Genomic DNA, 21,652 nt, shown 5'->3' with positions numbered 1-21,652 from the left:
CCCAGTTCAGCCAGGATGCTCCCAGAGTCCTCGTGCCTTCCCCATCGCCGCCCCCCCTGACCACCACTTTAAAGGCTTCCCAGACCTTTCTCATGCTATCCACGCTGCCCTCATTATGCTCAAAATAGTCATCTATTGTCTCCTGGATATGCTCTTGGAATTCCCCGTCCGTTAGTGCCTCTGCCCTGAGCCTCCACGTGGGTATGGGGGCCCCTCTATACGTATATGCCCATGTCGCTACTAGTGGGGCGTGATCAGATAGTGTTCGTGCTTTGATGTGTATCCCCGTGAATTCCCCCAGGGTCTCTCTTCCTGTAAGCAAATAGTCTATCTGTGTGAATATTCTGTGTGGGGCACAATAATGTGTGTATCCCCTAGTATCTGCATGTACGTTCCTCCAGACTGATCCAGGATCTTCTGCAGGGCTCTCGCCAGCGGCGCTGGTTTCCTGTGTTTTGTGCCCGATCTGTCCAGCAGCGGGTTCAGTGTGGAATTGAAGTCCCCTGCCCGGACCAAGGACGCCTCCCTTTATAGGGGCAGCTTAGGTGCTACTTTTCAGAAGAACTCAGTCGCATAGGGATTGTGGGCGTACGCGTTTACCAGGCATACTTCCTTATTTTCAAGCATTCCATGTACAATCACCATTCTACCCTCCGACTCATTCTCTTGCTTTATGAGCTGAAAGTGGACTCCCGGAGCCATCCATGTCAGCACTTCCCTGGCGTATTTCGAATACGTTGAGCTATACATTTGTCCACCCCATTTCTTGGCTACCTTAGATTGTTTTTCTGCTGTCAGGTGAGTTTCTTGCAGCATTGCTATTTGTACTTTTGCCCTGTTCATCCAGGCATATACTCTTAGTCTCTTGATGTAAGCATTCAGTCCTTGGACGTTCCAGGTGACTATCGTGGCTTCTTCCTGTCCCATTTGCTAACTGTCTTGCAGCCCCTGCTTTCCCACGAGCCCCAGTGCTGTGCTGCTTCTGGCCACAGGCTCCCCTATTCGGTCCTTTGCTGTTCTTCCCCGCCTGGGGTTTTCCTGACCCCTTTCTTCCCTGTGGGCCCTGGTCAGCCCAAGGTCAATATGTGTCTCCTGCCGTGGGGTACTGTCTAGCCATATTATAGCATTATGGGAAACAGGACTGTAGAATTTATCCAGTGTTAATTTAATCAAGAGTATCTGAAACACAAGAACAAAACTGAAGGAGCCTTTAGACTTCATTTCTGCTTTGCGAAGCAAGTTGGAAGGAGGAAGCCTGGAAACTGCAGAGAACAAAATTTGAAACACTTTGCATGTTTACCTTTCCTGGCCTGACACAGTCCGAATGCACATGAATGCCCTTGCCCCCTACACCAACACAGAGCACTCATAATATAACCAAAACCAGCATCTTGCCTCTGCTGGATGAGCTATCCTCCTTACAGACACTAGTTAGTGATCCTGCCTCACTGGCAACATGTACAATCAAACCCTTAAACGGGCCATCAGCATTGTGGCTCCAGTCACCCTACATACAGCTAAATCTGCATTGCATCTCAATGCCTGGTTTTTTGCTGACCTCAAAGCCCTCCACCTATTAAATGTGAGGTGGAAACTAAGTGGAGGAACAACCCCACTGAGTCTAATAAAGTTGGCTTCACACTTCCTCAGCAAGGGAATATAAAAAGGTGATACTCCAAGAAAAAAGCACTACCTTTAATACTAGAATTTCTAATGCGAAATCTAACTCCCAGTAGCTTTTTGTGATCCTGCACCAAGGACAGTTCCTGTTGCTCAAATATCCAAAATGCACTGGTCCAATAAAATTGATACGCTACAAAAAAAAGATTATTAAAAAAAAAAAACATCCGGAGTAGGGTCATTCCAGTCTCCTCTGCCATTAGGCCCCCGGCCTCCTTACAAAATGTACCTCTAACTTTAAACCAGTCTCAGAAACTGAGGTTATTCAGATCAAAGGCTTTAAACCATCCAACTGCCAGGGGGATGTCTGCTCAGCTGCTGTCAAGGACTGCACCAAACCCCTTGGAGCCCTCATCACAACTTTTTAACCACACCCGATTCTGCTCATGCTCAGTGCCTACCAGCCTAAAGGACGCTTGGGTCCTTCCTCTGCTGAAAAATCCTACTCTAGAGTCGGCCATCCCAACTAACTATCGCCCCATCATCGTCCCCTTCTTACTTAAGATCCTGTACAGTGTACATACCAACATACCTACACATCCAGCTATAGCTGGACTCCAATAACCTCCTAGGTCTGCAGCCTTTGACCTTGTAGACCACCAAAGTTTGTGACATCACGTCGCCAGCTCATTTCTCTCACAAAGCTATCTTCTGGATCTCCTCCTTTCTAACCGATAGATCTACGATAGTCTTCTCAGCCAACGATGCCGCCTGCCTGCCCCAGTCACCTGGGGTGTCCCCCAAGAATCGTGCGTCCCCCCAAACCCCTAAAACATCTTGACCAAACCCCCATTTGACATGTTAGATGACTTGGGCATATCCTACACTAACTACGCTGATGACGCACAGATCTTCCTCCCTCTCACTGGAATCTACTCTGCTGACTCCAACACTCTGCATTCAGTCTACCCAACCATGCAGGCCTGGATGGCCTCCCACTTTCTCGGCCTCAATGATGACGAGACTGATATTCTCTTGGTTGGTTCGCAAATCTCACTCAGCAAATCAGCAAACTAGGCCAAGCCTACAAATCTTTCACCATTGATGGCATCACCATCCCATTATCCAGTGATGTCAAGACTCTGGGCGTGTACTTAGACGCCACCCTGTCCCTAACAAGGCAGGTCAACGCTATTGCATCCTCTGCGGCACACACCACCAAGTCTACTGACAGCTGTTTCACCATCGCCTGTGTGCTTATTGGCTCTAGACTGGATTATTGTAATGCTTTATTAGTAGGCACCTTCACTCGCAACATTAATGAACTCCAAGTCATCCAAAACAATGTACTCAGGGCCGCACTGAACATCCCAAGGCGCAAGCATATTTGTGCCGCCTGAAGAAGTGCACATTGGCTACCGTTTCTCAAGTGCATTATTTTCAAAACATTAGCCATCACTCACAAATGCCTGTCGAACAGTGGCCCGAGGTACCTATTTCAAAAACTTAAAAAAAGAACAATCATCCAGACCCACAGACTCCTCCTATACTGAACGACTTATCACCCCTTAGATTCAAGCTAAAGAGATCGGGGGGTGGGGAGGGGCGGGGGGATTGAGCCTTCCGACATCGCCGCCAAGAACTGAAACTCTCTACCCCCTACATAGATCTGAATAATCTTACTACACCTTTCCACAAAGGTCTTAAGACACTGCTTTTCTCTCCAAGCTCGACCTGTGTCTGAGCTAGTTTACCTTGCAAACAAACTGAAATTGTAGGTTGTCCTACCTGCTACCGCTATGTTGTGAAAAGTGCCTTGATACCTCTGGGTTTAGAGTATTAAATAAATAAATAAATAAAACAGGGGCATACATAACGGGTTTCTTTGGTGCAGTTTGAGCTGGCTCCAGAGATTATATCAACACACCCTTTTGCCAAGTGTATTTAATTGGTCTTAAGATTTCATCTTCAACGGGGCCCTGCCATACTCTGTCAAACTGCAGTTTTGTAACGTTAAGGGAAAAGATAACTGACATTCAGATGCCCGGCGCACAGACATCTGCTTTGAATTATTCAAGGTGAAATGTTATGGAAAATATGCACCGCTAGTGTCATTTACTTTGGATATTGATAACATCAAGATGGAATGTTTAGGTAAGGTATCATCTCTGCCACCTGATGGAGAACCGCTTCCATTGCACACCAGAGAAATACATCCAGTTAACATGAAGAGAACCTCACATTAAAATGTTTAATCATGAAATTGATGGGTTAATCGCCATCCAACCATCGCTCGACTCCAAACTTGGATATGTTGTAGATAGACGTAATACCCATCAGAAGTAATACACAAATATATATGGCGTCCCATGCATCGAATGCCAATGATGCATAAAATTGCCCAAAAAAACCCAGAATTTGATCAAACTCTAAATGTTCGTACCGACTTGCAGAGTTTGAAAATATAAGTATCATCATTCTGCCACACGTTAGTAAATAGTTATGTCCAAAAACAAAATGAGCATCTTTTAAATATGAGCAGTTTATTCCCTCCCACCTTTGCTGATAGTGTGGATCGAAACTACACCTCAAGGCTTGGGTGGAGCCAACAGGATATATATGTTGATACTTATTGGATTAGGGATTAATAAAGAAGGAAGGAGAGGGCGATTAAGATGGAGGCACCAACTGGTCCATGGGATCTGACAGCATCAGGGAGAACAGACCAGAGAGAGGGAACAACCTATGGGAGGAAGACTAGTCTGTGCTTGGGGACCGATTTCCAAATAAGCACCTGAATTGAGGGTTTTCTGTAGGAATTATGTCCGGATGACCCGGTTCCCTACCAGTTCTCCCAAAACCAGAAGTCACATCTGGTCATTTAAATGTACCCCTAATTGTGCAGGGTGAATTCTGGGAGGAAAGGATAAGAGACTAGCTGGAAAATGCAATTTGAAAACAGGGACAAAGGCATGAATATCTAAATATTCGGTGTTCCTCGTCTATATCGAAAATAAAGTGAGATGCGGTTTAAGTCCCAGTTCACTTTGTATGAAAAATGGAATTTGAATTCGAATTCAATTAGTGCCACTTTAATGCAGAATAGCCTGTGTAAAAATTAATTTTAGTAAAGGTAGTGGTTTAAGCAAGTGTTGAGTCCCTTTGACCATAGTGTTAGTCGTGGCATACTATTATCCGAGAGATATCATGCTTTTGTGCACCGGGAAGGCCATCATTATAGACCAAATGTTTGCACAAAGAAATACATGTAGAGAGAATTAATTCTATTGTTAAGAACCGTGCATTCCCCTTTCTTTCAATGCCCCTGTAGATTCAGGAGTAACTTGGAAAGAAAGGGGGGGGGGGTCTATATTCCTCTGTAACATATATAATGTTACTGTACTTTCAGCCTGAACATACATGCAGGCTCGACTCAACACATAGATGTGATAAAGTGTGGAGGCATACATAGAACGAAAGTTGGACTTGCAAGTAAATTGAAAACAGTGCACATGTACAAGCAAATTAAACTTCACACTGGTACAGAGGGGTTAAATTAAAGGAGTAGAAATGCATGTTAAATTTAAGTTGCGTTTCTCTGACCCCCATACTATTTTTAGTCCTGGAGACAAACAAGTATTTGGAAAAGTGATTGATAAATGTCTGTTAGGCAGCCCCTCTCTGGTACCATACTTGTTTTGACACTGGAGAAAAGCAAGTGCCAAAAGAATGTTGAAATGGAGAAAAGGATACACGTTTATCTTGTCAAAATGCTATCCATGAAGTAATCTGTGTAGTTAGACTGAAAAAAAGTAATAGAAATATATGGAAGATCTATCTTATATAGACTATGATGTATACTGACTATAGAGTGAAGGCTTGAATGAATATCAATACGTGAGATTCATGCAAGCAGGCCATTCATTTTAATGTTGATTATTGGCTTGATTTTCCTAATGTTTTGTATTGGCTTCCATGGTAACGCTGGAGATCAAGCTACTTGGAAATGCCTTATTCTTTTAAATACATTTCAATTTCTGACTACCTCACAATCTGTTCCTTGCCCAGAATTGTGGGGTGTGTGACAATACAGGGAATGTGTTACTTGTTCTGAATGGTGAGCCACCCCCTTAGGGAGGTGAGGCCACAACACAAAACACTTCCCTTCTTGCTCTGCCCCCATGGATCTGGCTTAGGATGGCTTCCCACACCATTACAGAACAAGGAATCCCCAGGTGGAAAATGTTTAACATACCCTTTAAAGCAGGAGTCCCAGGTGTTTGTTGATACATGGGGGATGAACACAATGTACAGGGGCATTTAACTGTGCTTGGTTTGGCTGCTGACACCACATTGATGCCAGAAACACAGAACCAATGGCGTTGCAGCGCTCCTTGGAGAGGGAGGAGAGCCCACTGGGAAGAAGCACCTGCTGTGAGAGACTCTGCCGGAGTGAGGCTGCGCACATCAGAAGCCTGCGCTGTAGCACCGAATCAACGCAGGACCATGTCGAATACGTGGTGGGTATAGGAATCCCAGAGCGCACGGAATGCTGCAGAGTCCATGAGGATGGATGGAGAGCCTAGGGCACCCAGGTCTCTGGCAGAGAAAGAGGGACCGAACCACTCCAGACAGCGCACAAGCGTGCACAAACCATGACGCCCGGATGGCCAACTGCTTGAGGGAACAGACTACTAGAGCAGCTGCCTCTCCAAAAAAGAATGCTGCATAAAGCAGGTCCTCGGCTAACACTGAGGAGAGGGAGGCGGTCAGCAGAGCTCCAATGCACTCCAAGAGGGGGTTAGGACAATACGAGGCAGACTAAAGAGAAGTAGAAACACCTATGAGGAGTGAAGCAAGACCCTGCAAGGTGATAAATGCCAAAGAAACAAAAGATCTGAAGGACCAGAGAGCCCAGTCAGGGCTGAGAACGCTAGCCACTCACCGAGAGTGGAAAACCATGTTAAGTCAAAACTGCCAGTAGAATCAGAAGGTCCATGCTACACCAATAAAGTCCACTGCTACAAAATAACTGAAATACCCTGGAGGGGTGAACAAAGGACACTGCTTACAAAACTGAAGGTTTCACAAATATCAAATCTCAAGAACAAACGTTATAAATTAGGCAAGTATTTCGTGAGGGATGTCAGGAATCACCCTTTTGGCAAAGAAAATCAAGCAACTTTGTACTGCATAAACATGCCAAGGCCTGAAACACCAAGAGGAGAATTTGAGAGACACTTGTGAGGGGCGTGTTCACATCTGCAGGAGCTAATAAAATATAAAAATATTGAACATAAATGGGGGAGCATCATTAGGTTGATGACATGACTGATGTACATGGATTAGTGCATTGAGTAACACAGAATGTGCACAAGGAGGGCATGTGTGAGAGATTTCATTAGTGCATGGAATTAGATGATCCCTTTTGTACGGTGCCATAGAATGTACAGACAGTGCTGGTCATTTTGCATGTAAAAGTTAAAGTGAGACATTAGGTTTTTTGTTTTAGAGGGCATGTCTATGCTAATAAAAGGGTGATAATTTCAGTTAATTTGATAAGAATTGTAGACACACGATATAGCCAGGATATCACAGAACGTTGGAGCAGATTTGGATGTAGCTGTTGGCCATGTGATCAGATATTTTCTGCATGGCCGACTGAGAATGCCTAACAATTTGTCGTATGAATATATTCTAGAGTGCAAGCTAAGTAGTGTGAACTGAAGAGTCCAATATATAATGGCTATGGTGTATGCTAAACTGACAAGATTAGATAATGGTACCTTTATTGTGAAGCTAATAGAACAGTATGGATTGCTAACTAACAAAGCTGTCTTATCAACATTACATAGATGGAGCGGAGTTTATCTGAAATCGATTAATAATGTCGTCTCTGGTTGGTTATTATACTCTATTTGTCAGATAAAGAGAAAGCTGAAAAGCATAATATATGATCTAGACAGAGAACAGAAGATGGTTAATCTGGCAACAAAATTCGAATAGTAGCATGTACTTAGAACACTGGTACAATAGAGATTGTAAACCATTCTATCAATCAGCATATCCAGACTGTATAACCATCTGTTGATATTTGATGAATTCAAAATATATAATGTTTTAGAAATATTAGGTGCACAAGTTGGTATCCAAAAAGTACATAGATACTGCAGATTATGTGGAATAAATGTAGCAGAATATGTGCAGCATATCATATGTGTTTGTGAAAGCCTAATAGGGTTACGAAGTAAATATCTTTTTGCATATGATAATACCGCGCATAACTGTAATATAGGTGATATCTGGGTAAAACTGTTAGAAGGGAATGAAATGAATTTCATTGTTTATATGACATTTTATGCGTCAATACTATATTTTAAAAGAATTATCTAATGTAATATTGCTCTTTTTACCAAAATGATTTTATTTTATGTAAGCAAATCGAATATTTTAGACCTTTTAGAGAATTGATGTTTTATGAGTGTATTAAGATGTATTATGTGTATATATATGTAAAGTTTTTATTATTGCTGTGCGCATATTATCAATACATTGAAATTGAAACACATTTATCAGAAACAAAGATAGTCACTAAGGAATTACAATATATGGAAGAAGCACTAGCATCAAAACTAGGAAATTTGACACTAGTCAGGATAGTCTGAGTGTAGGGAACAGCTAGTACAAAGTAAACATCAGATCATTGAAATGCATCATAATGCTAGATTGAGGCAAGCAATTAAAGCTGTCCATGCAACTTTGGACTCTTAGTCTAAAACCTGCACAGATAGTATTTTCATGGAGGGTGGACTGTCCTCAATCTCCGTCAAAAGCTTACCAGAGTCATGAGATTCACTTTGGTGCCCTAGCCATATGTAAGATATAAGGCGTGCCAGACAGACTCTCGCTTCTTCACAAACCCACCCAGATACACAGGGAGATCTAATTTCTCTGTCAGATACAGAGGAATACAAAGAAATCCAGGTGAGAGGAGAGGGAAGTGGCACACCTAGCATGTCAAGGGCAGACAGGAGACTGAGTGAGAGTACAACCAAACTGAGTCAAGAGATGAAAAGGAGTTAAGGGAACGAGAATTAAAGTGCATGATCAAACAGACCATTTAGCCTGTTTGGCTGACATTGAAACATAAAAAGAGCATTTTAAAAGCTCCCATCTATGCAAGAGACTCTAGTAACACTACAGAACCCCCAAGTGATGGAGAAACGCTGAGTTTGTGCAGCCTTATGACATACTATACTATCCAGCTCCTCTGAAAAGATTTGAGGCCCATAATCCAAAAACCAATGGGAAAGAAAAATGAGAGCGTGCCTCCATTACCATCCACACAGGCAACCCCCCTTATATCCATAGTGACAAAGGTGGGGAAATATGCCAAAAGGGAAGGGGATTAAAGCAGTGACTCTGATTCTGTTGAGGGAAACTGGATTCAAGTAAAGAGACAGAAGAAGAAAAAAGCAATCACAGTTAGTGAAAGATCCAATCAAACAGATCAAAGCCATAGAAGGTTTTGAGCCTAAAAACGCTAAACATTCTGTTTGGAAACATCTAGAAATGTATGAACAGATGATGGCATTATTTGGATTAAAGAACGATAAAAATAACATTGACTTCGCAAAAATTGACATTCTCTCCCGAGTTTTCTAGGTTTCTTTGCTGGGCTGGCAGATCAACATCATTACAAATGGTACTTTTACAAGGCAGCCATTTTAAAATATGTGTCAACTTATGCAAATCCACAAGAAGCCTAGAAAAGCATCTTTTAATTTAATGCGTGCAAAGGATCATTCTGCTAGGGACTTTGCGCAAGAACACCAGCGTGCACTTGCCCAGATTTCTTGAAATGTCAATACAGAAAGTAGAGAATTCAAAAAACACATTTTTCCATGCTCTTCCCAAATACGTACTGATTCAGTGTGTGATTTTAATGACTCAGAACCCTTGAGTGAATAATCATGCAGGCTACAAGGATCTATGTACAGAACACAACTATACCCAAAAGCAAGGAAAAGGATCCCTGCTTCAGTCACCGTAAAGGTAGCTGAGGTGAAAAGTACTCCTCAGTTGGACTTAAAGACGGGGAAGAAAGACATATTTCTTTGATGTTAAGGAAGCTAACAGACAGAGAAGACCTTCTATTCAAAGCCAGTCGACTAGTCCTCCAACGGGCATGAAAAATACTGACCTTACAAAACCAGAGACATCTGTATTTAGGCTCAAAATCTATCCTGGGCTATAAGTACCTTTCTCCTACCGAGAGAAATAGTTTGAACCCAGACAAAAATTCACACAGAAATCCGAATCAGAATGTTTACAAGGAGGGAAGCCAATCACCACCTTCTAGAAGTAATTATCAAGAAAATTGCCCTCCACCATCTCCTTGGTTCCAGGAAAACAGATCCCAGCACCAAGGTGGGTGGAGATCCAACAATACATACAATAATTCCCAGAACTAGCAAACTATTCCCCTAGAAGAGGCAGTTAATCTACTAGAGAAGAACAGAGATATGACCTAAGAAGACCACATAGTCCAAAAGAGTCCCTCCCTCTTTCATTTCCAACCTGAAGGGCTGGAACCGTGTTCTGAGATGGTGTCCCCTTCTCCGGCGTGCCAGCATACCTTGTCAAAGTCACTACGGCGGTGTTGCGGCTCGGACAGAGGGGTACCTTCTGCGCTGTGGGGGTTACCTTCTCAGGGTCCTCCCCCTTAGCCTTCGAGAGAGCAGCCGCCACCAGCTCTGTCGTCTACGACTAAGACTTATCCTGTTCCGCCTGGGCCTAATTAGGCAGTTAGGCCTTCTCGTCCGTCTATGGCTTCTCAGGCTTCTCCCGCAGTTTAGCCGGGTTGGATGATTTTCTCTTCGAGGAGGACCTCGATTGCCAGTTGGAAACTGAAGCAGAGGGTGATGTCGATGGCGCCATGTCTGCCATGGGACAAGCTTCCGCGGTGACCCCGGTGGACCTGGAATTGCGGTTCTTGGCCTTATCTTGGGCCACCACAGATGAGGCGCCCTCCCAGGACTTAGAAGACCGCTTCTCGGACCGACCGGTCCTGGCTGAGGCATGATCCTGCTCGGAGCACTGCGCAGAGGCCTTGGCGTTCAGCCATGCTGCCAGTCTACCGTGCCTGTCCTTTGTCATCATTTTGATGAAGCCGCAGCATATCTCATAATCTCCTTCCTTGTGGTCCGGATGCAGGCAGTAGAGAGATTGCAGGGGCTTGTCCTCCACAAACACATTCTGTAGCCCGCACTTGGTGCAGGACTTGAAGAGGGACCTTCTTTCGTCCTTGAGGGGTGCTGAAATTCACAGACAACAGATCCCTGCTCTCAGCAGATAGAGCAAAGAGCACACAGGCTCTTTCGGAACAAAAATAGAATCTTTTTCCATCAGAAAACTTGAGGACTCCCAACACTAAAGCAGGCAGTAAAGATCTGAAGATGGCTGCCAGAGGAGGGGCTTAGGGAAGAGGACCGTCATTGGATGGGGACAGTATAACACATAGGACAGTGATTGGTTAAAGGAGAAATACAGTTTGTAAGTGAAAATGGAACAGTTTTTTCTTTTACAGAGGATTCCCAGACTGACAATGGGGAATATTCATGAGCATGTGAATCCATGCCAGACCCCATGCTGGAGAAGTAACATTACTCGATGCTCCTTCTTCCCATCCTGTACTGGTGGCAATGTGTCCATACACCAATAGCTGAAGTCTCTACCAGCATCCCGTTACTCCTGATTTTTCCACTATGTCTGAACATTCCATCCTTATCGTTTCAACAGTTTTTACTTGTTCTCCAATCAGGGATGGATGAGACGCTTTTTGCTTTTCCAACCTATCTGTTTTTCTGTCTTTTGTGTTTTTACATAAGCATCTTCATATGGAAAGGTTCTCCTTGATCGCCACTGTAGGGTTTCCCATTTACCTTCGAATTGCCCTCTGGTTGTGCATGCTGTTAGATGACGGAGGCTCTTTGCATCATATGCACACGTTTCTTTTGCAATTAATGTTCCGGTTGCATTAATGGCATAGCTTTTATCTGTCATTCTAACTCTCCCCTCCTTCATGTGCGGATACCACATATTCTTTAAATGGGCCGAATTATCAAGAAATGCATTTATATTTTCATGATCTTCACCAGCATCTCTTAAGTCAAACAATTACTAAAAAGGGAAGATGCTGCTCATGCTTTTGTTAGAGAACACAAAAAAATGTCATTGTCCCCCACTGCATCTGCATTCTATGACCAGACGGAGGAGAGCATTATGCTTAACTCTTTAATTTGCCACCAACACAGCAATTCAACATTTTTAATAAACTTTTTCAAAACAAATGTTTCTTTCTGCTTTCAGTAAAAGAAATCTTTAGTTTAAAAGTTTGTTTCTCTCCCTAGAGGCTCTATATCGATCTCCTACAAATCCCAAGAGCCTCCTTGTAAACAGTAGTCCTTCCTCCACCAATCCGGTGCCTGCCTCCACTATAAGGACTCCCCGTACAAGGTTCCTTCCTCTTTCTTTTTGCTGCCAACATACGAGATAAGTGCTTATTTTCTCTATTAAATGTGACTCTATAGTTAATTTTGTTTCTGAATTCGATTAAAATGACTATATTGAACGTTAGTGCGCAGCGTATATATATATATATATATAAAAAAATGAAAAAATATCTTGTTTTGAATATTATTTATATTATATTTCTTACATGATTAGTGCTCTTGCGAGTGTATCTCTAGAGCGACGCCTTTGCGCCCGCACCAAATCATATTAAAGCGGCTCAGAAGAGCCGCGCTACGAATAGAACTAACCCGAACTTCGGGAGACTGTGGAGACGGAGCCGGAGCCGCGGGCGCTCTCGCCTGTGAGAGGCATCCAGCCCGCTCCACAGAGCATCGCACGGCAGGCGTGCGCTAGGACCCTGGGGAAGCGGGAGGTCTCGAACCTTCCCTGTCTTCCCCAGAGCCCCTCCGGCTTTCGTATTACGATCGCGAGCGAGAGGAGAAAAGCTGTGTGGAGTGCCCTCTGACTAAAAAAAAAATAAATAAATTACTCTGTCACGGAGCACGTGCGATTACAGAAACTCTCGCGCGACTCCAGAAGGCCTGCAGTCCTACAGCCGACTCATTTTGTGATCCTGATCTTCTCAGTCGACAAAAAGAACGTTAGCTCTGCTAACTAAAGGACATTATGGCTCATTATGAAGGCGAACATTCTACAACTCCTGAGTATACCGAGGAAGAGTGGGAGGAGGAACCTTCTCTTCAAGAAACTGACCTGTCCCTCAGTTTTAAAAAAATATTGGGTGACTCCCTTTCACTAGCAGTTTCGGAAGGAGTACAACTATTGCTCAGAGACTTGACATGCTTGAAGCGTGGATATTACAAAAAGAGCAGGAATCCCCTAGGAAAAAAGAGGGCACTTAGCCCAGGCGAAGGCCCGTCGACTGGACACCCTCATAGTGGGGTTGAACAGGGGTGTAAGGCTCGGAAGAGCAAAGTCTCTTTGACCCCCCCCTCCCCCGAGCAAAGAAAGGAGGGTTGACCAAGACCCCCACAAGACAGACGACTCCGTCGCAAGATTGAAAAAGGCCTTCCTGGAAAAGTCAGCAGAATGTCTCCCCAGACCCCCTCCCCCAGGGGTGAATAATTTAGGGGACATAGATGAAGGCTACTCGCCCGACGATGAAGGGGGAAGAGGATGACCTTCCAGGGCACCCCGCAGCAGGAGAGGAGATTCTAGATCAAGAGGAGGACACGAACGATATGTTTGATCCAGAGGCCATCAGGCACCCAAAATCATCCGAGTGGATACCCTCCCCGAAAGTGGCGCTCTACATGGCGCAACATATACGCAAACCACTTGAGAGAGAAGTAAGATCTCGCATGAGAGCGGAATGTCCCCCCCAGACCTCCCTGACAAGTTATCGGAGACCCCCGATCTAGACCCGAAGATGGTCAAATTCGTAACGAAAGTTTCTAAAAGACATTAGAAAGGGCGTAGGTAGAGCGTGGAGAGGGTGCCACTTGCGAAAATTATGGATCTGGCTAAGAAAGCCAAGGACACTGGGACTCCCATAGATCCTCTGGTACTAGCTAACTGGGCGCAGAGAGCGATGTGCTTCTTGGGGAATGCCAACTGCGCCCTCGCTCTTGAGAGGAGAAGAGGAGTTCTCATAAAAATTGACTCAAAACTAAGCGATTTAGCGTTGTATGAAGCAGGGCAAGGAGCAAAAGGTCTGCTTTTCGGTGAAACATTTGCGAAGGAGATGTCGCAATTCGTAGGGACCTATTCAGCCCTCGAAAAAGCACAGAGCTCCATTAAAAGAATCTTTCCTGGTAGAGTTTTTTCCAGGACCGGACGACAAAGGGGCCGAGCGTCCGGTCGATATTCCTATCATCGCAGGCCCCAAGGTCACAGAGCACAATATTGGGAGGGAAGACAATAAGATGCCTTCTTCCCCTCCAGGACTAGGTTTCCGAGTGGTCGCAGGCAAAGAGGATCCTACAGACATGCAGGCGCCACTGGTGGTGAGTACCTCGAGTGTGCAAATGGGGGGCAGGGCCCTACAATTTCTGGACGCTTGGCGCGCATTATCCAGCGATGCTTGGGTTTTAAACGCCGTAGCAGGCTTGCGCATAGACTTTTTAGGCGACCCCTTTCAATGCCAAGAGCCGCAAGCGATACACACATCAGAGCAGGAAGCAGCGCTTCTTCAGAGCGAACTAGTGAAGCTTCTCCAGAAAGGTGCGATAGAACGTGAGACGCAGTCTTCCCCAGGGTTTATAAGCAATATGTTCCTCATCCACAGAAAAGAAAAAGTCCGTCCAGTTATCAATCTAAAGAACCTAAACGAATGACAATCACTTCAAGATGGAGGGAATCCATCTTCTCAGAGACTTGTTGCGCGAAAGAGACTGGCTAGCACGTCTAGACCTGAAAGACGCATATCTTACAGTGCCCATAGCAGAAGCCCATCGCAGGTACCTACGCTTCCGCTGGAACAGGGAAGTGTGGCATTTCAAATGCCTTCCTTTCGGTCTCGCCTCAGCCCCATGGGCCTTCACCAAACTGATGAGGCCAGTTGCTGCGGCCATAAGAGAAAGAGGTATTCGGATCATAATTTATCTAGACGATATTCTGATCCTAAACCAGAACAAATGCTCTCTAGTCAACGATGTGCGTTGGGTTTTCACCTTACTATCTTCACTGGGATTCCTGGTGAACCTCGACAAGTCTCAATTACAGCCAGTTCAAAGAATAGAATTCCTGGGGTTTTTTCATAGACACAGTGAAAGCAACACTGGAACTCACGAACCAGAAAGTGAGAGCGATAAAGAAGGAGATCAAGACAGTCCTAACGAAGAAGACCATCTCACTTCGATACCTAGCCAGAATAGTAGGGCTTCTGGCAGCTTCCATTCAGGCCATCTTCCCGGGCCCCCTACATTACAGAGCCCTTCAGAGGCTCAAGACCAGACACTTGCAAGGAGGTCTGGGCTACCATAAATTGATCACCTTAGACGGCGAAGCAATCTCAGAGCTTCACTGGTGGCTGCAAAATATGGAAGCCTAGAACGGTCGCGCCATCCTCGGCGACGGGCTAGAGCTCATAATAGAATCCGACGCGAGCAGAGCAGGGTGGGGAGCAAGATGTGGTCAGTTAGAGACTGGAGGAAAATGGACGAATAACATCTGCACATAAACTGCCTCGAGCTATTAGCAGGCTCGTTCGCGATTCAGTCTTTCACCAAGGACAGAGTCAAGTGCTCCGTACTGTTGAAGATGGACAACGTCTCCGCAGTACGATACATAAACAAATTGGGGGGTACCAGATCGAGAATGCTTGCAGAACTAGCGAAAGACTTCTGGCACTATTGCCTTCAGCATCAGATAACAGTAGCAGCAGAATATCTTCCGGGAGTTCAGAACGACGTAGCAGACTGGAACTCTCGATACCTGACAGATTCCAGCGACTGGAAACTACTTCCCCAAGTCTTTCACGAATTAAACCAAGTGTGGGGTCCCCTACACACAGATCTGTTTGCATCCAGACTGAATGCGCAGACAACCAATTACTTCAGTTGGAGGATGGACCCGGGTGCAGCGGGAACAGATGCGTTCCTACAGTCGTGGACAGGAGTAGTTCATTACGCGTTCCCGCCTTTCATAATGATCACGGGACTTCTAGCGAAGGTTCGCAGAGACCTAGCAGAGTTGGTACTAGTAGTCCCCCTTTAGAAATCTCAGCCCTGGTTTCCAGTAGTGATGAAACTTTCCTCGGATTTTCTGAGGAAGATTCTGCATCGCCCGGACCTCCTCCTCAGCCCATCCGACCAGTATCACCCTCTAGTGGAGGCGGGCTCCCTGCATCTCATAGCATGCAGAATTTCAGGAAGAGATGGAAACTGCCGGGAATTTCACAGATCGCTGCAGATTCTATCAGAGATTCCTGGGTGCCTTCCACCTTTAGGAGCTATAGTTCGGCATGGGAGGCCTGGGCGCGATGGTGCACAAACCTGCAGTTGGATCCCGTTTCAGCACCTGTAGTACAGGTCCTTAACTTCCTACTGAACAAATTTCTCGAATGCTGTGCTTACAGGACGCTGGGAGTTTATAGATCCGCCCTACCCGCAGGACACGACCGGGTGGAAGGAGCTCCAGTAGGAGAACACCCAGCAGTCCACAGGCTACTGAGAGGGATTAGATTAAAGAGGCCGCTGGAGCCCAAATATTCTACCTTATGGGATGTCCGTGACGTACTACAATTGTTTATGAGATGGCCAGAAAATAGTCAGCTATCCAGATCTCAGCTTTCAGGGAAACTGGCGATGTTACTCTGACAGCATGTCGGAGAGTTTCAGATGTAAAAGCATTAGAGATAGACAGAAAGATCTTTTATCCTGAAGGAATTGCGTTTACTACTGTGCAGAGGACGAAATTCGATTCCAGAGTGATTTCCTATCCCTATTTTCCCGATAACAAAAAGCTATGCGTAGCGCAGTGCATTAAAGACTACGAGGCCGCTACAGCGCTGGTTAGGCCGCAAGGCGTCACTCAATTGCTAATTGCGCGTAGGAAACCCCATCATGATATAGCTACAGCGACAATCGCTAGATGGGTGAAAGAAGTGATGCAGTGGGCAGGCATTGATTTAACCCTTTTTGGTGCACATTCGGTTAGAGGCGCAATGGCTTCTAGAGCCTTTTCGGTAGGAGTGTCTTTACAAGACATCATGAAGTCAGCTGATTGGTCCTCAGAATCTACTTTTAAGACTTTCTATTTTAAGCCAGTGTCAGAAATGGCTAGTAGGGTGGTACAGAGCTTTGAACAAGCATAATGCTCGCCTCCGTCTTGTCATAGAATGAAGATTGCCCATGCTAACTGCACTGGTCAGTCTTGATTCTATTAAAGACAAGGAGGCGAGCATTATATCCCACCCAAATGAATGTAAAAGATGAATTGAGATTGACTTTGTAATGTATATGAAACTGTTCAGATTGAGTCAGAACATCGCATTCCCTCCCTTACATTATTTTGTGTCTTTCGTAGGAGAAGAACAGAAACCCGCATGAAAGCATCGCTAGCTAAGGCAAAAGTGATCCCAGTTGTCCCGTTGGACCTTATGGATAGCAAGCCAGGACCGCAACTACCTCGAGGAGGAATTTAAAGTTGGAAGGTTATTCAGACTTGAGATTTTCTGCAGACAAAGAAAGAGGAAGGACCCTTGTACGGGGAGTCCTTATAGTGGAGGCAGGCACCGGATTGGTGGAGGAAGGACTACTGTTTACAAGGAGGCTCTTGGGATTTGTAGGAGATCGATATAGCGCCTCTGGGAAGAGAAACAAACTTTTAAACTAAAGATTTCTTTTACTGAAAGCAGAAAGAAACATTTGTTTTGAAAAAGTTTATTAAAAATGTTGAATTGCTGTGTTGGTGGCAAATTAAAGAGTTAAGCATAATGCTCGCCTCCTTGTATTTAATAGAATCAAGACTGACCAGTGCAGTTAGCATGGGCAATCTTCATTCTTAATCATTATGTGTCTACATACCATAATAAGGAAGAAAAGAAATCATAATGCAAAATTAAATCACAATTACTATTCCAGAAAAGTAGTGAGTCCCTCATATTTTGAAACCATCCCATCTTTTAATTCAATATGTAATTGTTTTTTTTGTAAATCACACCTTTTGTAAGATGTAAAATAATTAAATAATTGCCAAAATGATTCTGAAAAAAAAATATAATTGTTTTCAGGATTGGCAAGAAATGTCACAATTTTCACGTGTCGTCTGTCTGGAGTTGGAGCTGGGTATGTCAGCAATATAAAGGTAAAAACAGCATCCATGAACGTGTGCAATGTGATTACAATTGGCAGCATAGAAGATGGTGTGCTCCTTTTCTTTGGATCTGGTACGTCAATACATTGTCTCTTGTTCCGATCTAAAAAGTTCCAGAACAGCCGCAAATCCATTCATTCCTTATTAGACTTATAAAATTTCAATTTTTGTTTCAAAGTGTTTTTGTTATTCATACACTGTTTTTCTTTGCTCCTAGTACTCCATCTTATCTGCATGCGTGGACCTTTTCTTGCTTCTCCGTCAGTAGGGGCAGGAGGGGTTAAGGTCTCTCCTTTATATGGCTTGATATTGTGTAGGTGCAATCGCGCTCATCGTTCTTGTAGCTTCATAGCTGTGGGAGTAACTTCTACTTTATATGGTCCCTCAACACAGGGTTTATTCCAAGTGCGAACAAACTTGGGTACCACCATCTGGTCCCCTGGATATAAACTAGGTTGTTTCAATAGACTGTCGGTATCAATTGGCTGACTGTTTTCTTCAATCCCTTTTGACCCCTCCCTCCAGTTCTTGATCCGTTGAGAAATAAACACTAGTGGTCATTATTGCCAGATAATCATGCATCTCATCACCTAATGTCTTTGCTACACTGTGGGTATCAGTTTCTAACCTAGTAGGAGGAGCAAGAGGTATTCTCATTCGTCATCCATTCACCAAATCATGAGGAGTCAGGTGGTGATCTGAGCCAGGCTGATATCACAGTGCATATAATGCAAGGGCGTAGGCAGTGTAACCACCCTTGTATAAAGTAATTTGTATTTTTGCTATCCCCTCTTTAAGAGGTCTATTTAAATGGTCACAAATCCCATTCGCCTGTGGGTGATAACCAGAAGAGAACTTAAGCTTTATAACTAATAAAAGAGTGACCTGCTCAAATTGTTCATTTACAAAATGCGGTCCATTGCAAGACCGCAACACCTTGGAAACACCTCACGCATGAGGAACTTGCCAGCGCATCTGGTATCGGGGTGCGTACATGGACCTGCCTCAATCCATCTAGAAAAAGGGTCATACCACCATCAGAATGTATCTATAGTCATTGCATGTGTGCAACATATCCACATAATCTATATGTAGATGCTGAAATGGTCCATTGTGTCTAGGGATTGCTCCTCTCATTGATCACAGTGTGTCCTGCAGTATATTTCTGGGACACAATGAAATTTACAGTAAACTGTGCCACATGTTCTAGTAAATTTGGTGAAAACCAATCTTCTGCAACTGTAGCAGTAAGACTGAGTCGTATGTGCGGGATAGTGAAGCTGCTCCAGCGCCACCCTCAATAATGCTAGAGGTGCAATTGTCTTTCCAGTGCTATATTGCCTCCAGAATGCCTCGGTGGGGGATAAAGAACACTGCCATTTGCTCCATAAATCTTGACCTCTTGTGAGGCTCGACCTTGTATCTCAATTGAATAGACAGCATGTTAAAACCCTCCTTTACCATCATAGATCGCCCTGACATCTGTTTAACATTTTTTACTTCAAAATCAGAAATACTTTGGAAACACGCTGCCTTTTTGGCTTCTACATCTGCGGCTTTGTTCTCGTGTGAAATCAGGTGTGTTCTTTTAGTGTAGGCTGTGCACTTCACAACAGCAAAAGTCAATGGGAGCCTCAACGCCTCAATAAGTTTATCCAATAGGTCCGCATGTTACACTGGAGTGCCGTCTGCATGGAGGAAGCCCCTCCTTTTCCAGCGTGACTAGCCTGTGTGTAGGCCGAGTCGGAGTACACCGTCACTTACTCATCCTCGTATCTCTGAAGTGCGGCGATAAGCGCCACCAATTCTGCAGCCTGCGTTTAACAATGCGAAGGCAGTCTTGCACTTGTTACTACTTCAAATTCACCCTCTCAGTTCAGCTTTACTACTGGTGATCCAATATGCCTTTTGCCAGATCTATTTTTGAAAATCCATCAATAAAGAGAACCTACCCACCCCCATCCGAGAGCATTTTCTTTAACACTGGGAAATTTCATCATAGAACTCAGTATATGTTGTGCAGTTGTTTCATAATCATCCTCTATTGGTTCTGCTATAAATGTTGCTGGGTTCACTATTCTGGATCTAACAATTTTGATAGCAGGGTTCGAACTAATTACTTCATATCCTGATGCTCTTTGTGTAGTCAATGCACTTTTAGGTTTCTCTAAAATAGCAAATAATGTGTGCTTAACAAATAATGTTACTGAACACCCCATTGTAATACTTGAAGCTTTTTCAATAGCAATTGCAGCAGCAGCTAAAGCTTGTTTGCAAGGGTAATGCCCTTTCATTATTGGATCTAAAATCCCCTTATAGTAAGCCAATGGTTTGTGTCCATGTCCCGGTGACGTTTTCTGTGTGAGGACTCCTTTCATAACTTCTCCATTGGAATGGGAGAATAAATAAAATTCTACATGATAAACTGGAATCCCTAACACACAGGCTCTACTGATTGTTTTTTTTAACTCTTCAAATCCTTTAGTCATTTCATTGGTCCATGTCATCTTACTTTTGTCTACCTGTGCTTCTTTTAGTCCTTTTAAAAGTGGTCGAATATATGTGCTGTAATCGAAAACCCAGGGCTACAATAGTTACATAGGCCTAGAAATTGTTGCACTTCCCTCACTGTTTTAGGCTCTGAAGTCTTCATAAATGCTTCTGCTCTTTTAGGGGTCACTGTTCTACCTTCTTGTGAGATTAACTGCCCTATATACAGGACCTCTTCCGGACAATGTTGTAGCTTTTCTTTGTTCACTTTGTATCCTTTCTCTGCTTATACTGTCATGAGTCGAACTGAGTCTTCTCTGCAACTTTCTTCCCTCTCACTGCACACTAAAATATCATCCACGTACTGAATTATTACACTCTCAAGCTGTACATTACCTGGGCCCATCTGGAGAACCCTGTTAAAAATGGAGGGAAACTTACAGGACCCCGGAGGTAAACGAGTATGTTTCAGGTAGATATTTCTATGTGAAAATGATGTCAAATATTGCGAGTCCTCATGAAGGAGTAATGAGAAGAACATATTTTTTAAATCTAGAACTGTGAAATATTTGAACTTAGATGGGATATTACATAATATTGTGGCAGGATTTGGAACAGAAAGGGAACTATTTCAACAATATTGTTTAGAGGGCGGACATACTTGTAAATACTGCAAGGGGGTGTTTGTACTCCTGCTCTCTATATGGCAGAGCAGAGGCACAGGGGACCCCAGCCAAGATTTTCTATTAGTAGTACCGTGGTCGAGGAATCAAGGCTTAGCTCTTAGGGGGTGATGTAGGCTGGTTCTTAAGTACAGTGTAGTCCCCAAGAACCCACAAAGGAATGTCCACACACTGTATTCGTGAAAACACAGTATTTATATAATTAAGGGTCAAGGTTCTATACAATCACAATAACTCACTTTGTGTTCAGTTAATCTACAATAGCAAATATATACACAGTTCTACGTTGTATCACAGTTACTATGAGATTTCATTAAAGTGCATCAACTGTACTTACTTTAAAAGACACACAAATCAAGTAATAAAGAGAACCAACAATAGACATAGGAGGAAAGCAGTTGGTTAGAACAATTGGCAGAATACTGAGCCCCTACCACCAGGCACAGTTCTGTATGAGGATCTCACAACCTGTAAATAAAGATATATCGTACAAGCCCAGTCCATAT

At 44.0% G+C, this 21,652-nt stretch overlaps 1 protein-coding gene across 1 annotated transcript in view; it reads right to left on the bottom strand.

Annotated features, from left to right (window-relative positions):
• The window catches only part of TMEM39A (transmembrane protein 39A), a 632,890-nt gene that overhangs the window by 219,581 nt on the left and 391,657 nt on the right, over positions 1-21,652 (bottom strand). The window lies entirely within an intron of this gene.

The sequence above is a fragment of the Ambystoma mexicanum genome, chromosome 7p, assembly GCF_040938575.1.
Source record: "Ambystoma mexicanum isolate Mex_15411 chromosome 7p, UKY_AmexF1_1, whole genome shotgun sequence".
Lineage (NCBI taxonomy): Eukaryota > Metazoa > Chordata > Amphibia > Caudata > Ambystomatidae > Ambystoma > Ambystoma mexicanum.
Note: the sequence above shows the minus strand (reverse complement) of the source record. Positions and strands in the feature narration are given on the sequence as shown.